Source organism: Nycticebus coucang, chromosome 16 (genome assembly GCF_027406575.1).
Source record: "Nycticebus coucang isolate mNycCou1 chromosome 16, mNycCou1.pri, whole genome shotgun sequence".
Classification (NCBI taxonomy): domain Eukaryota; kingdom Metazoa; phylum Chordata; class Mammalia; order Primates; family Lorisidae; genus Nycticebus; species Nycticebus coucang.
The window spans coordinates 21,821,639-21,841,737 of NC_069795.1; the positions used below are offsets into that span (position 1 = coordinate 21,821,639).

General features: G+C 35.4%; 1 pseudogene; it reads left to right on the top strand.

The window, feature by feature from the left end:
- The first annotated feature begins 8,809 nt into the window (after positions 1–8,809).
- LOC128567901 (protein FAM133B-like) lies at positions 8,810–9,548 on the top strand (annotated as a pseudogene).
- The last annotated feature ends 10,551 nt before the right edge of the window (positions 9,549–20,099 follow it).

Below are 20,099 nucleotides of genomic sequence, written 5' to 3' on the forward strand. Positions count from 1 at the left end.
TCTGGTCTCTGCTCTTAGCACCTTCCCTGCCACCTGTTTACCTTTTTCAGCAACACATATTGAAGATATGAAGGGGTCTTTAGCAGTATTTAGAAATAAGTTTAACATTATGATGAACATATTATAGTGTAGCTTGAAAATTTTTACACCTATCTTTTTCTGGCACAAAGCTTTGCTTACACTTAAGATTAAATTAAGCCACTTTCACATATTGTGAGGGTACGAAAGTGTTGCCAGATGATTGCTTCCTCGTAGCAATGGGGAATGCCAAGTAAGCACCTTCCTAAAAGAAGAGAGCTATGCTTGCTTTCAGCCCTAGGGCCGTGATAAAGGTAGAACAAACTGCTCCCAATGGTGGACATTACTCTGCAGTGAGGATTGGTGGTGAAGAGTGTCCTTCCAAAGTTCTTCGGTCATGGCACCATTCCTATCCCGTAGAGCGTTTACTAAGTGCAAATTAACATCACACAGAAGGTTCTGAACAGGTAAAGAGAAACAGAGATTTCCCTGAGATACATGAATCTTTCATCAATGACATTGTTGCAATAAGGTGAGTAACCTTAGAAGGGTTATCATGTATGACTCGTCCCCCCACTTCTCCCCCCCACCAGGTATCATGACATCCTACTAAGAATGGGCTCTGGGTAGCAAGGTGGAGACATGTTTTGGAGATATGGAAAGTGAAAGTTAAAAACATAAAATAAGATGAATACCACAGTAAAAACAAAATCTTTTTGTTTTCTGTAAAGTTTTTGTAAGGAGAAATATCTATGGATAACAAAACTGGCATCTGGATTATAAAACATATAGGAATCTACAAATTCAACTGGTGTTCAGATGTCAGAATGTCATCCCCACTAAAGAGAATATTTTAAACTGCCTTTACAATATTTGAAACCAGTAGTAAAATTAACTTAAATAAATCAGCAATGTAGTCCAGATCTAGCTCCAAATATCAAGGAACTGAATGCCATCCCCACGGCTAACACCCACCCCACTATAAATATAGACTCAGAGCAGAAGTAAATGTGCAGGTTTTCCAGGGATAGTTTCCTATTAATATCTAAATATTTTTTCATATAATTTATGCTATTCAATCAGAAAATTACAGATATCATAAAGTAGTCAAATATGTCCAAAATTTAACACATAAACAGTTAATAGACAGACCCATGGTAAATGGCATACTTATAAAATGTGAGATAATATTAAAAAGTATATTATATGTGAAAATCAAGTTCCATAGGAAATAAAAACAAAGAATGGGAAAGGATAATTATCTGAATAAATGAGCCTTTCCTCCTGAGTTGCAGACAGCCACCTTCTTGCTCTGTCCCCAGTTGTGGCACATTTGGGGGTATGTACTGAGACAGAGAGTGCAGGAGAACATGTGGATTCAGGGATAAATGAACATACTCTGTAGTCTCTTCTTTTTCTTTTTTTTTTTTTTTGTAGAGACAGAGTCTCACTTTATGGCCCTCGGTAGAGTGCCGTGGCCTCACACAGCTCACAGCAACCTCCAACTCCTGGGCTTAAGCGATTCTCTTGCCTCAGCCTCCCGAGTAGCTGGGACTACAGGCACTCGCCACAATGCCCGGCTATTTTTTGGTTGCAGTTTGGCCGGGGCCGGGTTTGAACCCGTCACCCTCGGTATATGGGGCCGGTGTGCCTTCCCGACTGAGCCACAGGTGCCGCCCCTCTTCTTTTTCTTAAAAGAACACTAGTCTTATCAGATTAGGACCCTGCCCTCATGACCTTAATTAATCTTAAAGTACCATGTAAAGGCTCTATCTCCATATATGGTGACATTGCGGGTTAGGACTTCAACATGTGTAGTTGAGGTAGAGGAGCACATTAAGGTCATAACACAAAACAAAATGTGAAATTAGCATTCTTTAAAAAAATTTAAGGACGTTTGCCTCTAAAAATATTCTATATCTGAATATAGAAATAAAAATTTTATTACGTAGAAAATCTATTGACAAAGATAAAAGGAGAAATGCTGATAAATTCACAATTTTAGTTTGAAATAGTAACATCCTAGTGACTAGTGACTTTCTTTTGAAGTGGGTGTGCAATATTCATCAATACTGCCAGTGCAGCCCAATTCTGAGCCATGGATGCCCAGCAAATGTAAAATCACATGTAGTCTACTCTCCTACTGTAACATCTTACATGGTAATTAATTACAGCAAGTGATTTGTAAGATTCTCTAAAATTTAAAAATTGAGCAACCCACTAATAATTCATGAAGCAAAGAAGAATATAAAACAGAATTTGGAAAATATTATAACATGATATAAAACATCAAATGTGAAGAACCCACTGACGCCATACTTGGAAAGAAATTGAGATCTTCACATGATCATAATAGAAAAAAAACTTCTCATAATGATCTACACCATCCAATTAAGAAAATATGTAAAGAATAGGTATTTAAATTTAAGATAAAAAGAAAATAATAAAAATAAGATTAGAAATCAATACAATTTTAAAAACCAAGAAAAAGTAGAATTTGGTTTAGAAAAGATTAACAAAACTAATGACACTCTAGAATATTAATATAAAAAATAGAATAACTAAATATTAGTATTAAAAAGATGCAGAAATGAGAAGAGTATTATAAATACATTGACATCAGTAATTTTATCAAAATAGATGCTATTAAGAAAACCAGTACTTACTTATACTAACACAGTACTTCTCTAGGGAATTGAGATACTTCTGTAAGGATTCATTTAAAGAATGAACTTATAATTGAATACAACTTTCCAAGAAATAAATTTTTTGTCTTGGTTTGCTTACAGCTAAATTCTATCAATGTAGGAAAAAATAATAAAATAATGTGTAATCTCAGGGAATCAATAATGAGAGAATAATTTTCAGTTATTTTCCTAAACCCAGAAAAATGCTGATCATTGAACCTTGCAGAGATATTAACAAACAAAAGCACACTGCCCCACTTGAACAAAATGCAAAAATCTTCAAATAAATAGGAAGATATTAAATTTAAATGCATATAAACAGTATTTTATGACTAAATGTGCTTCACTTAATAAACTTGATGTCTGTTTCAAATTAGAAAACCAAACAATAGTATTCACATTAATTTACTAAATGTAGAATATAAAAGTCTGAACACAATATCTAAGAAAATGCCATGAAGGCTATGTTAACCAGTTCGATGAAAATATTTCAAACTGTATATAAAATCAGCACATTGTACCCCATGATTGCATTATTATACACAGCTATGATTTAATAAAAAATAAAAAACGCATAAATGGAAAAATCATGTGATTACTTAAATAGCAAAAAAAATGATAAAAACTGATATAGTCAGTTATTGTTAAAAAAATTCATGAAATTAGGAATAAAAATTCTTTTATTTACTAGGAAGTCTTAATGAAATATCACACACTAGGAGGCTGAGCACATCAGAGAATTGTCCTGTAGTTCTGGAGGACCAAGTCAGAAATCAAGGAGTTAGCAGGCTGACCCTCTGTGGAGATGCTAGACAGAGTCTGTCTCAGGCCTTGGTTCTTTAGTGTGTGACACTTTGTTCTTCACATGGGTATTTCCTTGTGTGCATGTCCGTGTCTGAACTTCCAGCAAGGGAGATACCATGATCATGAATTTCCCTTTTTGTAAAGACATCTTTATTTGAATTAGGGGTTCCACAAAACTCCAGCATGAAATCATCTTATCTTAACTAATTTCATCTGTAATGACGCTACTTTCAAATGAGGTCACATACTGAAGTAGTGAGGGGTTAGATTTATGCATTTGGGGAGGGTACAATTTAAACCATAATAGAAGTACATGTCTCCTTCTATTAAAAATAGATGAGGAAAAAAATGTCATTTATATCATGGTAATTATTAAAATTCTAAACACCATCTTGCTATGAAAAGTATCAGGTTTTTATTGACTATTTCACTCACCAGGAGAGTGAGACAAGAGAAAAACTACATTATCAACATTGGAAAAGAAGAAATTATAATACCTTAATTTATTCACAAATAAACCTAAAAACAGGTAGAATTGAAAGGAGGACATAATGTTGTTATAGATACAAAAATTCAGGTGGAATTTTTAATGATAGCAATGAAAAAGAAAAAATTTGTTTTAAAAAAAAAAGAAAACATTTAGTATACCATCAAGAATATAAAATACCTGTTACGATCTGAATTGTATACACCCGAAATTCATATGTTGAAACTTAATCACCAATGTGGTACTGTTAAGAGGAGGAGTCATTAGAAGGTAATTAAGTCGTAAAGGCAGAGGCCTTATGTATGTAACATATGCCTTTACAAAAAGGCTGAATGGAGCAAAGTAGGCCCTTTTGACCTTTTACCTATTTGGTATGTGAGAACATAGCAAAGAGCTGTTTTGTAAGCTGAGATTTAGCCTTCACTATACTCTGAACCTGCTGATGCCTTGACCTTGTATTTCCTGGCTTCTATAACTGTGAGAAATAAATATATCCCGTTTATACATTACCCTAAGAAATTTTGTTATAATGGGAGGAATGAACTAAAGCAAAGCAAATAATACATGTAGTGAATGATTTATCAGCACTCCCCCTTGAAAAACACAAAATATTGCTGTGATAAATTAATGAAGACTTCAACATATATGGAATTTTGCCATGTTTATGAAGTAGAGAACAGAATCCAATTAATGTATTCAATTTCAACCACACATCTATTTATCTCTCATAATTCCAATTAAAATATAGCAAATAACTTTTTCTTCCAGCCAATATGAAGTAAGAATTTACCTTCCAGTATGAAACAAAACTATTAATAAAAAATTAAAAGTTTAGATAAAATACTTCAACCACTAATTTAAAAGATCCTGGGCATTAGGCAATGAATGGCAATGATCACTGATCCAAACTATATGAGCTCTTAAGTACCTTGACAGAGCGGCACTTGGTGATGGTGATGACAATGTGGGCAAGAAAGGTGGGCGGGGCTGAAGCGGAGAGTAACAGAATGAAGGTACAGCTGAGTGTCTGAGTAGGAGGGCATTCAGTTCAAGAGGCGTGGTAGCAGAAACGATAGAGCTGCACAGAGAGAATCTCACAGTCATTCCGAATTTACCCGTAGGTATTGATCAAAGTATTTATCAATGTGTCCTTGTAAAGAAAATATCTGATGCTTAAACCACCATTCATTTGAAGGCTGTATGAGTTTTACTTTGTAGCATTATTTTAGTCGATTGAGCTCGTTGTCTATAAGTTCAGTATCCCTCAGATGAATAAATTGAGAGCTAGAAACATTAAATGGCTAATCTTAACATCGTGAGCTTATTCTTCAAAGGGAAAGCAAAATAGAATACATTTAATGCACTGAAATCAAATACGTCACATGTCAATTCTCCAGATATAATATATGGTTCAATTACAGATGCTCTAAGTCACACTAAAGAGAATGGTTTACCACTAAATATGTGTTGTTTCATGTGTCAAGAGTTCATTGTATTTTTATTTTTAAACCGGTTTACAAAATGTCATAAACAATTTAATATCTTGAACTTGATGTAGAATACCTTTATCTACAAAGGAGAAGAAAACAGGGAAATGTGAATGGGATGTTTGGATCAATATTTCATTATTACTTCCAACCACATTGAAGAGGTTCAGTCAACTACATTAAAACTGTGGTCTACTCACATCCTCCTTGAGTGATCTTTATTATTATTCATGCTCTAGTGTGCCATAAAGGAATAACTCCAGAGTCAGACAAAAATTAAGAGCAATCAGACAAAATTTGAAGCAGTCAGATAAAAATTGAGTACATGGACAATTACTCAATCTTGCTTTTCCCCAGAGAACTTGTGAAATAGTGAACAAATCCTAACATCATCAGAATAATAACTACATGGTGGGGGTGATTTTTTTTTCTCTTTTTGAGACAGTCTCACTTTGTCACCCTCTGTAGAATGCCCTGGTGTCATAACTCTCAGCAACTTCAAACTCCTGCCCTCAAGAGATCCTCTTGAAAAGCCTCCCGAGTAGCTGAGACTACAGGCACCCACCAGAATACCCCGCTATTTTTAGAACGGGGTCTTGCTCTCGCTCAATCTGGTTTCCAACTCCTAAGCTCAAGCAATACACCTGCCTCAGCCTCCCACATGTGAGGGAGATTATCGAACAATAGTTATTCTGTACTGGTAAATATAAGGGGAAGGATTTGATTAATAATTTTTTTTCATAATCTTTATACAGAAAGATTACACTGTAATCTTTACAATGTAATACAAAGATTACATTGCATTGTAAGATATACAAATCTTACAAAATCAGATTTGTTTAGCTGTTAAAATAAGTACGTTTTTTAATTAAGCTTTTAATACTATTTTATACACTGTTTTGATTCTTTCATATTTCAAAAATACTCAGTGTCTTAGCCAATGTTAAATTATTAGATAAGCCTATACTTACCTGATTGAGTGTATTTCTTGCTAAGTTTGTGCATCGTGGATCTCCACCATTTTCAAATTGCCATCAGCTTCTGTAACTGCAATACTCTTTTCTAAACCTATGCATTTTCCTATGGAGTGATTTCTGTAGAAAAAATTCCTGTTTTCCTGGACAAATCCTACTCATTCTACAAAACCAGTTTAAATATAATTTTTATTATTGGAATTTTGAGCGTATTACTACCTTTTAATTATCTCTTTAAAATTCTGTTAGAGGTGTCAATAATTCAAGGTCACCTAACTATGATGCAAATTAGGCAAGCAATTTGCTGATATTTGGCGGTTTTGAGTTAGAAATAAAATACATACTTGATCATTCTTAGGTAAATACAGGTTAACACATATTGTGGTATTTTACATGCCATATAAGCAACAATTAGGTTATGATTATTTGAATGACAATAGAAGCAAATGTGCGTATATTTGTCTTAGTTACCTCAATCACAAAACTAAGAGAATTACAAGTTCAAATTATTTTGGCCTTTAGGTTTAGGCTTATTAAAATATCTCTTGTGGCTGGTGCAGTGGCTCATGCCTGTAATCTTAGCACTCTGGAAGCAGAGGCAGATGGATTGCCTGAGCTCAGGACTTCAACTGACCTGAGCAAGAGCAAGACCTTGTTTTTACTTTAAAAAAAAAAAAAGAAAGAAAGAAAACTAGTCAGGTGTTGTGACAGTAGCCTGAGCCCGCCCAGGATGCTGAGGCAGGAGGATTTCTTGAACCCAGTAGTTAGAGGTTGCTGTGAGCTATGATGAAGCCACAGCACTCCACCCAGGCTGACATAATGAGAATCTGTCTCAAAAATAATTAAAATAAAATAAAATAAAAATCTCAATGGAACTGGCTTGCATAGCTTCCCCATTCTCTGCCCATTTTGTTTTTTACGATATTACTGAACCTCGTGCACTAATCCCAGCAATTTTTATGCTTTTACCATCATTTTTCTCTGGCGATGCTTGTCACTGACTAGTACCGACTACCAGTCATACTGTCTGTTTCTTGAGTTTTGATCCACCATGCTGAAGGAGAAAAATAACATTCAGCTCAATTTGTGTTATACTTGTCAAAGTTTGGAACTGATTTCTTTGCCCCACCGCTGCCATTCATTCACAAATATTTTTATTAAAGTTTAGTCGTTATGAGTGTAGTCTTTCCAGGCAGGCCTGGAGCTGTTGGCTCTGACTCTTTGAATCTCAGCTTCCGATGCTTCTCGGATGGATGTCCCAATAATATTCTGCTTATTGTGCAGTAAAGGTTGCACAGATGATGTGAAATAATGTAGATGAACAGCTTACCTCATGCCGGGTAAATAGCAAGCATTCAAAAAAGTGTGGGTCACAGTAAAATATTATTTTTAATATGAAATTATACCATACATTATTTCAGCATTTCTTGAGTAGCCTTTAGAAATTACATAATAGCCACATTTTTTTTTTTTTTTTTTTTTGGTTTTTTGGCTGGGGCTGGGTTTGAACCCGCCACCTCTGGCATATGGGACCGGCGCCCTACTCCTTGAGCCACAGGCGGGGTGGGTAGAGGGAGGGGAATCGGTGGGATCACACCTGTGGTGCATATTACAGGGGTATTTGTGAAACTTGGTAAATGTAGAATGTAAATGTTTTGGCACAGTAACTGAGATAACGCCGGAAAGGCTATGTTAACCACTGTGATAAAAATGTGTCAAATGGCTTATGAAGTGAGTGTATGATGCCCCATAATCATATCATTGTATACAGTTATGATTTAATAAAAAAATTAAAAAAAAAAAAGAAATTACATAATAATTAAATGTTTAAACACAAGGTAGAATAAAACCCTACAATTACCGCATATAAGAAGGGCTAAGGGTCTCTGCTTCCATTCAGAAGCATGAGGAAAGCACCATCCCATCAGTTCTTGCACCAGGCGTGGCTGGAATCACGCAATCTCAGACCTTTCATTGTAGGGCATCCCTAATAACTCTAAAATGTTAACAAGCATGGGAATGACTATGTGGAAAAAAGAGAAGCAAAATGTTATTTCAGCTTTTTATGGGAGCTAAAAATTGTGTATCTGTGTGTGTGCTCAATAAGTTAAGTAGATTATTTAAAATCACACATTTTTTTAAATCCTAAAGTGTGAGCTAATAAAATTAATTGAAGTTACTAGATTACTGGAACCAAGAAATAAAGACAGAAATTGGAAGACTGAGAAGATAATACAAAATATGAATTACATAGAAATAATCTTCACAGAGACGGACCTGCCGGGGGCCAGCCTCGGCCGCCTGTCCAGCCTGGTTTTCGTCTGCGTGTGACTGTGCGTTCAGTCGGGCACCATGGGGAAGCATGACAATAGAGTAGCCTATATGAACCCCAGCAATGGCCAGATCAAGGGGTCCAATCCAGTCTTCAGGGCCAACAATCCTGGAGTATCTGAATCGACCAAGGCCTACCTGGGAAGAAGTAAAAGAGCAACTAGAAAAGAAAAAGAAAGGTTCCAAGGCTTTGGCTGAATTTGAAGAAAAGATGAATGAGAACTGCGAGAAAGAACTAGAAAAACACAGGGAGAAATTATTAAGTGCAAGTGAGAGCTCATCCAAAAGGAGACAGAGAAAGAAAAAAGAACAGAAGAAATCTGGTAGGTATTCATCTTCTTCTTCATCAAGCTCTGATTCTTCCAGCAGTTCTTCAGATTCTGAAGATGAGGATAAGAAACAAGGAAAATGGAGAAAGAAAAAGAAGAACCATTCACATCAATCTTCTGAAAGTTCCATTTCAGCAACTGAATCAGACAGGAAGGATAGTTTAAAAAAGAAAAAGAAGTCAAGGGAAACAACTGAGAAAGAAAAGGACATTAAAGGACCCAGCAAAAAAAGAAAGATGTGTCCTAAAGATAAACCTTTATCATCTGTATCCTTATTGGAATCAGATTATATCGAGGAGATATGAGTAAAAAAGAAGAAAAGCAGTGAAGAACAAGAAAAAGCAACAGAAAAAACAAAAAAGAAAAAGAAACATAAACACAGTAAGAAGAAGAAAAAGAAGGCTGCAAGTTCAAGTCCTGACTCGCCCTAACAGTAAGAAAAAATCAGGATTCCATTATAAAAGAAAGTGCAATGTCTAAGGAAATTTCAACGGTGAAAACTACGACATATTTACTAAAATGCACGAATTTTCTTGTTTTTTTTTTCTTTTTTTTTTTTTTTTTTTTTTTGGTTTTTTGGCCGAGGCTGGGTTTGAACCCACCACCTCCGGCATATGGGACCGGCGCCCTAGTCCTTGAGCCACAGGCGCCGCCCGAATTTTCTTGTTTTTAGAATTATTCCTGGACTCTTCAGTAGCCACTAAGAGTCCGCTGTGTGAAAGGGCCATAATTATTGCCTGCTGCTTGAACATCTAGTTTTTCTCTTCCAGGGCTTGATGACTAACTCTGGGAGATAATACACTGCAGTTGTAATAGTGGTCGAAATACAGTATTTGGGAATAAAATTAATATTTTTGACTAGAAATGTCCAATGATAAATCAACAGAAATTGAATCCGGATACATCTTTAAGAGATAATCAGAAATGGCCAGATGACTCTAGTTAAAATTTTTGAAGTAAGGATTATATTGATATTTTAAAATCCTTACTCTGTAGATAGGCGCATTTTAATTTTTCCCCTTTGTATACTTTTTATTTACCTGGGGAAGGAGCTATTAGGATTGGGGGTGGGGTGGTTTGCTTCTCTTTAGCTAGCACAATAGCGTGCCGTTGATCCTCACACATCCTATATTTGTGGACACAGCCATGTTTTACCGGGAGGTCAGAGTTGGATACCAGCAGCCTTACTCTTTACTGCACTTAGTGACATCCTTGGAGTCTATTGTATGCTGCTTTGAGTGAATTAGAGAAACAGCCCTTTGCAGCATGAGAAAGCCCCAGAAGGTCTGGGATTTACCTCCACTTCACTAAGACTGAATGTTTTTTAGTGTTAGAATGTGTTATGTCATTTGAATTAATTTTGATTCTACTTTGGCTTTAGAGAGGAATCATTTCAAATGGACACTGGTACTTTTTGAACTTGATAGCTAATGATTCTAAAATGCATGTTTTATACTATTAAGTTTAATCCAGTCAAGAAAATTTTATGTAACCAGTGATAGTTACTTTATTTTTTTGTATGAATTTTGTTTAGGCTGCAATGTTTAGCTTTTGTTAAATCCTTACTTTACTGTTTTAAATTCACAGCTATGTTTAATGGCATATTGCTACAATATTTAGCATGTAAAAAAGCAGAGTCTTGATTTGTTTGTTTTTTAAACAGCTTCATATTGAAGCTGAGACTTACCATAAACAAGTTGAATGGTAGGCCTGGTATGCTGTGTCTTGTTATGTAATGCTATTGCCAGAATCTTGGTCAATATAATGTTTTAAATGTTAAAAAAAAAAAAAAAAAAAAGAATCTTCAGAAATATATAGTATTTTTTACATGGAAAACTAATTCTTATTGAAAATATTAAGACACATACCTATATATTTTGCAAAATCGTTATTAATTTTTTTATTTGTTTAGGTATTTCTTATGTTATAATTCAGGTTATTGTCTTTCTGGGGATATCAGTATACCGCATAGCAAATTCGGTTTGCCTTGGGAGTTCAGAGGATTGTAGCAAACAGCTGGCCCACTGGGGGGCGCACATATCTGATATCGGGTGTTATTATATATGCAAGTTCCTTCAGGATTTCCTGTATATTTATAATAAGAGTAAACCCACTGAGCCACAGGCGCCGCCCAATAATAAGAGTAAACCAATAACACAATTTTGACAGTTTGTCTAGTTTGGGTTACCTTTTGGATACATTTTTCACAACTTTCACCTGTCTTATACCTAAGATTAAAGAAGAAAGGGTAAAATGTCCAAAGCAAAGAATCAGTAATCAGTCCCACGCGGCTGCTGCTCATCCTTGAGCTTCTGCCGTGCGTAGACCGGTCAGCTCCTGGTGTGTGACTGGGGCAGGGCTGTGGGTCTGTTTTTTCCGGGTAAGATGGTTTGGATGCTCTGGGTCACTGGACTGTCCACTCCCCATGGCTGGCTGTTTTCACACATGCATGATATATCCAAGCACAAAGCCATTCACCTTCACTGCTGTTGATGCGGACAGGAGCCTTTTCATCAGGGTTTCAGTATACCACATAGCAAATTCGGTTTGCCTTGGGGGTTCAGAGGATTGTAGCAAATACCTGGCCCACTGAGGGGCACACACACCTGATATTGGGTGTTATTATATATGCAAGTTCCTTCAGGCTCTCCTGAAGGGTTTTCCTTCAGGCTTTCAGTGGGCTCAGGCTCCAATCTTTAATCTACATCTGGCTACCTGGACAGTGGGGGTGGTCTGGGGGTGATAAAGTAACAGGATCGTTCACCCATTCTGAAATTTTTTGTTGTTGTTGTTTTTCCCAGTGACATTAGTTGTTAGTAAATTAATGAATATTGTTTCTTCCAGTTCTCTCAGGGACTCTTGTAAATTTCTTAAAATGGGAGGGGTCTTGCGGTATAGAATTTTATAGGGTGAGTAACCTATCCTTTTTTTTTTTTTTAGTTTTTTGAATCAGGTTACATTGATGGCATTTGTTAGGTAAAGTCCCTCTTATAATTGTGTCCTGCCCTCAAAAGATATGTCACACACTGTGACCTCCTACTTCTTTCCCTCTTTCCCTCTGACTCTCCCGTTCCCTTATCCCCCACCATGTACTAGGTCATTAATTGTCCTCATATTAAAATTGAGTACGTAGGATTCTTGTTTTTATTTTAAAACATTTCTTCACGGACTGTGTCTACATTAACCCTTTGCTAAATTCATGTGCCATAAATTCTTCTATTTTTATATTCATTTGAAAATATTCCACTAATACAGAGTAGAAAGCAGATTAAAAGGAAGTAAATGTGTTTTATATAAGAACTAGTCATTGTTTTAAGGGCAACAAACTAATACATTAGGAAAAAAGTTAGTGGGAGACTTTGTAGTCACAAAAACACGTGAGAAGAAAGAGAAAGAAGAGTGTTCCAGGGCACAGAATTATTTCTTCCCACATTTCTTATTGCAAGTGTAAACAATATGTTTACTGTGTTCTGTTACAAAACTAAGCGTCTTATTAATATCTCACTTTGGCATACCCCCGCTCATTTTAATTTGACATGCACTATTGCTTATCTTGGGAAGATAGCTGAAAACCCTCATGTTACACTGGTGTTAATGTTGTCTGCAAAGTGGCTTCCTTATGCCTGAAATTCTATCCTGGTTTTAAAAGATTCTCTTTAGAACCCGTAAGCACTGTTATTGGACCATGTCCAATTCTTGTGATTTTTTTCCCAATTACTGTTTCTTTTTCCCCTCTTCTATTCATATTTGTTTTAATCTTCTACTTGTTCTAATCACTCTCATTTTTACAGCATGTTGAGTCATTTGAGATGGAAACACCCATGAGTTCTCAACTAGACCTAAGCCATCTTCTTCACACCCCTGTCACATTGTCAGCTACTACTGGGATTGTCTTTGAATGGCATGAAATGGCATCACAACCTGGGTTCACATGTTATCACCAACTGGGTCCATTGCTTTCTCAGCAAAGTTCTCTTATTTTTATTCTGTGATTTAGTGACCGTTAATTTCCAATCACCATAGCTAACAACATTAAGTCTATTCAGTCCTGTTCTAATCCATAGTTACTTGTGACAATCATTCACCAAAAATCTTATACATTTATTTTAAAAATTTTAATGTGTAATGATTCCTTTGTATTGCGTGCTGCTGTCATTGCATGTTATATCATTTATATCTCAAAATTACAACAATCAATAAACTATTTTCCAAGTTTACTCCAATTCCTACTTCTACCTTTCCTAACGCCAGCTTAACTCTCTTTAAATAGTGCTATTAATGCAATATGAGGAATTCAAAATCCTTTTTAAGGAATAAAACATGATCTCTGTAGTATCACATCTTAGAGATTCTGGAATACGGCTTCCACCTTACTCTTCAACTACATCTATCCTAAATAGTTTAGGTGAGGACATTTTTGACAAGTATGAAATAAATGTTTTATAATAAGGAATAGACTTGTCTTTTGATATTTTCAATGGCTCAGTATAATTCATATTGTAATATTTAAACAGTTTGTGTTCCATTAGAGAGTTGAAACAACCTGAGTTAGTTGGAGATTTCTCATCCCCCCTCCTTTCCCTGATCTGAGCTTAGTTTTGCAAAGGTAATATATTGCTAAGGTCAGTGTGCGGGGGTGGGGATGGTCATCCCTGTGGTTCTGTCTGATTTTCAGGTTTAGCTCATCTGCCTTAGTACTCAAACCTTCCAGTAGGACAATGTCCAATTGTCATTCTTTGTTCCACATTTGATGCAAATAAACCATACATGGTGACGTGCCAGGTTGTGAACATCTCAGAGGTTGCTTTGACGATTAGTCGGATGAGAATCGCCGTGCAGTTCTCCCCACCCGGCTTACTCCTGTGCACACTCAGGACTCTACTTACACTCTCAGGTCCCTCACCATCACTAGACATTGTTCTTCTCCTGTAGCCAGGGTCAAGAAAATCACAAATTTCCTCTCTTTAACAATCAATAGTATTCAGAATTTCATGATTAGCTTGTCTTCATCTCCTACTCCAGAGCAAAAAATTTTTTTCTTTTCCTTAGTGGATGCGAATGCCTAATTTCAGCAAACCCACCCCCAGCAAGCATTTTGGTGAAGCTTCTTTATCTTCCAGAATACCATTTGTTTGTGGATGGTATTCACAATCCATCTCAAATATCTACTCAGACTTTATCTCTGCTTTTTACACATGCAAATCTTCCTATGACCACGAATATCAAACAGACTTCTTCCATGAGCAGAAAAAGGAAGAGACCGAACAGAGTGATGCTAATCTGAAAACTAGAAAATCGTTTAAAATAGAGTGTAAGCTCATTTTACTTTACACTGATCTGTTTCACTAAAAGAAAATTTCCTTCTTAGTGTGTCAGGTTAATTGATTGGCCTTGGAGCCATCTTTAAATTTGACATATTCCTCACTTGTGCTCATTTGGATTCCATTCACTTTCAAAGTAGATTTTGAATTTTATTTCTTCTGTAAAATCTTCTGTAAATACTTCAGATAAAAGTGATCACGTTTTTTTTTTCATATTCACTTCATCATGAAACTGCTTAAATAATCTTACAGATTTGTTGCATTTTCCTTCTCATATTGCTTGCAGGTGTACCTGTATACAATTGACATGCAACACTGATATACCCCCAAAGTACAGGCAGCAGAAGACAATAGTATTATACCTAAGATAAATCAGATAGGAGGCCTATATTAAAATATGTAGAGGGACTATCTCTCTCCCCCGGGTATATGTTTAAAGATTTTTTTGTTTTGGTAATGCCTTTAAATCTACCTTTTGTTAATAGTATTTTTCTCATTGCAATTTTGTGCTACATATTTAAGTTGTATGATGAGAACAATTAAAACAATAAAGACATAACTTTTTTTCTGAGAAAATAAATGGCTACTGATAAGGATTGAACCTAAGAATGGCTCCAAATGTAGTTCTTAGAAAATAAAATGATTTAGAATTACGGTGCATTTGCATTACAGTTATTATCAGGTTAAAAATGTGTTCCTAAATCCGTGCTTATTTTCTTTCTTTAACAGGTAAAATCTGTTAGGTGGTCAGGTAAAATCTCCACTGCAGGAAATATAAACTTTAAATCTTTCAAAAGGCATTCCTTTTTATTCCCTGTAATTATTCACCTAGTTCTTCTGGGGTTTATAGACTGCATGTAGTGAGGCAGAGAGAAGTAAAGAAAAGTTGTAAAATCAAATATTTCAATTTTACTTTAAATGTCACGGAATCATATGACCTATCTTAGAAGTATTCAACTAGAAATAAAGAGCTCAAGGAAAAACGAGCCGAGTAACTCCAAGCATTTAATTAGTAATATAAGATTTCCATTTAAAAAGCTCACCAGTGTGTTTGAATAAATAATTTTAAACTATTTGGAAAATAGCACACATCCATCACTTACCTGTCATTGTTTTGAGAGGTCTATATGTACATCAAGATTTTAATTTTCTGTTATGGTGCAAATAAAGAGATGGAATAATAAAAAGTTTTTTTTAATGTTTGTAATTTTGAAATGTGTTTTGAAAGGGGTGAATAAAATCAGAGTTTTGAATAACAAGATCATAGGGGCAGGAATTGATTTCACTGCTAAAATATTAACAGTATTCACTGAAAAATATATTTGTGAATTTTAGAAACCAAGATAGGATTTTTAACTAATTTTCTCTAGTTAATAATGATAGGGATGTGGATAAAATGTCTGTATGTTTGATGATAATAAGCTATTATGGTTTAAGAGGGAAATATTTCAATAAATACTGCACATCAGTAGTCCTAACTTTTTGGCACTAGGGAAGGTGGAAGTCAATTTTTCCACAGATAGAGGCAGACAGTGGGGGTGGGCATTAGATTCTTATAAGGACCACTCGACCGAGATCCCTCTCATGCACAGCTTACAGTAAGGATCCCACTTCCATGAGAATTTAATGCCACCCCTGATGTCATGGGCGGCAGACCTCTGGCGGTGATGCGGAGATGGGGAGCAGCTGTAAATACAGGTGAACCTTCACTGCCTCTTCCTTCACTCACCTCCTGCTGTGCGGTACAGTGGGTAACAGGCCACAGATGGTTCTTGTTTGCCATCAGGGGCTTAGGGAGCTCAGATATACATGGGTCACTATGAAAGCTTGGAGACAGACTGTGTTATGGTCCATTATTTCAATTCCAAGAAATACAGACAACAGTTCTTTCTTATTCATGAGTGTGAGTTTTAACTTGCTAACCTTTTTGATATTTCTGGGAGGGCTTCGTTGGCTTCCATCCATGTGGATTTTACTTTTCTTATTTCTTGTGTATCTCAAAACTTTTGTAGTGACCCACGTACACCATATATTCATGTATATGTGTCAATCTTTCATATGTTCTACCATATGTATTGAATTTTGTATATGATAATTGCATTTGAATTATGTTTAACACAAAGAGACAGCATCCCTTTCACTCAAATCCCTACCATATGCATATGTTTAGTGTATATTAGGATATAAATAAAACGTGCATAAATTTTCACATGCACATGAGAAATATCATCATCAACCACAGCTACCACTACAGCTCATATTCTTTGATCACAAATGCACAAAATGGAGTATTCAAATAAATACAGCAAAGTAAATATACTTTTCTAAATAGTTACGGGTTTATAATTTTAATTAGTTAAAAGATAATTATTATTAGAAAATCATACCAGTTCTGTACTCTGGCACAAACTGGTAATTAACTGGCAGGTAATTCACTGGTAATTAAAGGTTTCACCATCTGTATACTTAGCTCACTTTCTGATAAGCTCATGATTAGTTTTCTCAGCCTTGCTTACAGATACTGCTAGACTTTGATTTTGTGGACTAGCGAACAAACTATCTGTACAGCCCAGATCATGGCCTTACATGAACAAAATGCACCATTCCCTTCAGCAACTGTAGTGCGGTTGTGATGCTGAGAGCAAAAACAGCCTTTCGGAACTATCTGTTGTTATGACAGCAGAAGAGAGAAAAATCCTGGGGCCATGAGCCCAGGAATTTCTCTTTCCAGCACTGGACCAACGTCCTGGACATATTGAGAGAAATAAATTTCAACTTGTTTAAACCATTATATATTTTCGTATTGTTTTTACAACTCACTTATTTTCGTAATAGATGATATATCTTTACTATTTACTTCTTCCATCCCTGAGTGATAGGTCATATGACTAATAATAGCTCATAATACCATTTTCCTGCCTTCCATGTGGAAGATGTGGAGGTGCTCAATGAAGTGCTAATAAAGCTCCATCCTCACCACATGACTATATGCATTTAAATAAGTAACAATAAAAAGTTCAACCTTAAAAATGAATAATTTAATTGCAAAAGAAGTTGAACAGAAATGATTTTAGATTAATGGATAATACATTCAGTCATATGAGATTTTAGTTTTAAAAACAATTAAATCAAATGCAATTTAGATAGCATGCTGCTGGCCAAAGAAGGAAGAAAAAGTTTTCACATAATAGCCTTAACTAAGACATCCAAGAAGATCAATGTTTTAAATACCTGTATTTTAAAAATATTAGTTTAAATCAATACACAAAATTGGCAAAACTGAATATCTCTTTTGAGGAAAAATGATTTGGACCTCTTTTTTTATATGTGTACCAGAAAGAAAAGAGCAAGGAATACAGTATTGTAAAATAGACTTTCAAGTTGATAAAAAAAAATGGACATTTCGGCGGCGCCTGTGGCTCAACGGAGTAAGGCACCAGCCCCATATGCCGGAGGTGGCGGGTTCAAACCCAGCCCTGGCCAAAAACTGAAAAAAAAAAAAAAAAAAAAAGGACATTTCTACAGTAATACTGGAAGAATATGGATGTGCATATTGCAAAAGAAAAAAGGATAATTATTCAACTTTCCTAGTTACCAAAGCGAAATAAATGGGACTTCGAGGAATAATCTGTACATTTTTAATACTTTAACATATGTTTCTCTGTTCCTAAACAAGCCCATATTTAATTCAATAAGTGTTATTTTAAACAAAATATCTCATTACTTAGTTATCTCTTCATCAATCTCTATTCAGAATTTTTTTTTTTTGCAAATATTCTATTTGGCTTTATTCGTTGTCAAATTAAAACTATAACTGCTATATCATTGCTATAAATGAGATAGAATTTAAGTGGCATGTAAATTTTAATTGAGAAAATTTAACTACTAGGATTTCTGATATTTACCTTTACACATACAGGGTCCAGCGAAGTAATTCTCTTTTGTGCATGAGTGTGACATTGTTATGATATAGAATTACAGATGTAAGTTATAAATAATGATACAAATAATGTCCCTATTTGTGAGTTGGCAATATACACCAATGTTTTATTACAAAATCATAAGCATCCAATTCATACTAGTATCACACTAAACCACAAAAGGGCCTTACCTCTTCCAGACCCCACATGTTATACACATATAAATGCTACTCTACTAGTTGGACTTCAGAATATATCCTAAATCTGAACATGTCTTGGCAGATCACTGCTACCCTCTTGATTCAGTTCACCCTCCGTTTTCATCTGTATTATTACAATAGCTTCCGTATTTGCTGCCACTCTCTTGCCGGGTCTCTGTTCTGGCTCCACTGACCTGTACTAATCCCGCTCTCATTACAGACTCATTCTCTCTAATGGTCTCCAGTGTCTGAAATTCCATCGCTCTGATATCTAAGTCATTTGTGTGCTCACTTTCCTTAAGATAATGGTCACTATTTATATTTTCAATGATCTTTCCTTCCATCACCCTTTACAAAAAAGCAAACATCTTCTTGCCCCATTGTTTATAGCTCTTATCCTGCTTTGTCTTCGCCATAACAGTTTCAAAATACAACACGTACTTATTGTATATGTACTAGGGCTCTGCTGAGAAAAAAAATACAAAACACGTCTGTATGTGTATCATATTTATAAATTTATACACATACATATATTTATATATAGATCTGAATTGTGTGTGTGACATCTAGTACACATGCACACACACACATATATTTAAAATGAGGAATTGGCTCATGTAATTATGAAGGCTAAGAATTCTGTGAGCTCACATCTGTCCAAAAGCGTGAAAACCAATGATGTAAATTCTTGTCTAAGCCCAAAGGTCTGACTTGATTCAAAAGCAGAATAATCAATGTTCCCAGCCCATAACATGCATGTAACATTCAGAATGTGTGTTAATCAACTGTTTGTATTATTGGTCAGCCTTCTAGTCAACAGTAAGCTAATAATATAGTATAATAGCCAAATGGGGAGTCATAAGTTACACAAGGAGTTTTGACTGTGCACAGAGGTCAGCTCCCCTAACCCCGAGCTGTGTATGTTCATCATTATCTGGTGATGCTGATGCCCTTTTATTTAGTAGGTTGGTTTTTAGTTTAGTTTAGTTTTGTTGTTTACCAACAACAACCTGATTATAAGTATGGTATTAAATGTCACAGTATATAAATTTTGCAGTGCCCTACATAGAGATGTTCATTGAAGACTGAGGAATAACTACCATCATCAAAAAGAATTGTAAACAGAAAAGTCAAATAAGAACACATAATTTGATAAGGCAAACACAATTAGTGAGGAAAAAGGTATCAGTGAAAAAGAAACAAAAGAATAAATTAAAGCAAGAAAAAAGACTTTTAAACTATGAGGAAATCAGAAATTTGTGGTGACAAATTTTTTGTTCATTTTGTCCCTTGCTATTTTTTTATTTTATTTTATTTATTTATTTATTTGCTGTTTTTGGCCGGGGCTGGGTTTGAACCCACCACCTCTGGCATATGGGGCCAGTGCCCTACTCCTTTGAGCCACAGGCACCGCCCTCCCTTGCTATATCTTTACCACTCAGCATAGAGATGACAAAAGGAAAAAACTTAGCGAGTTTAATGAGTGGATTTGAAGCAATGTGAAAATTAATAATACTTCTAGCAGGTAGGTTAAAACTACA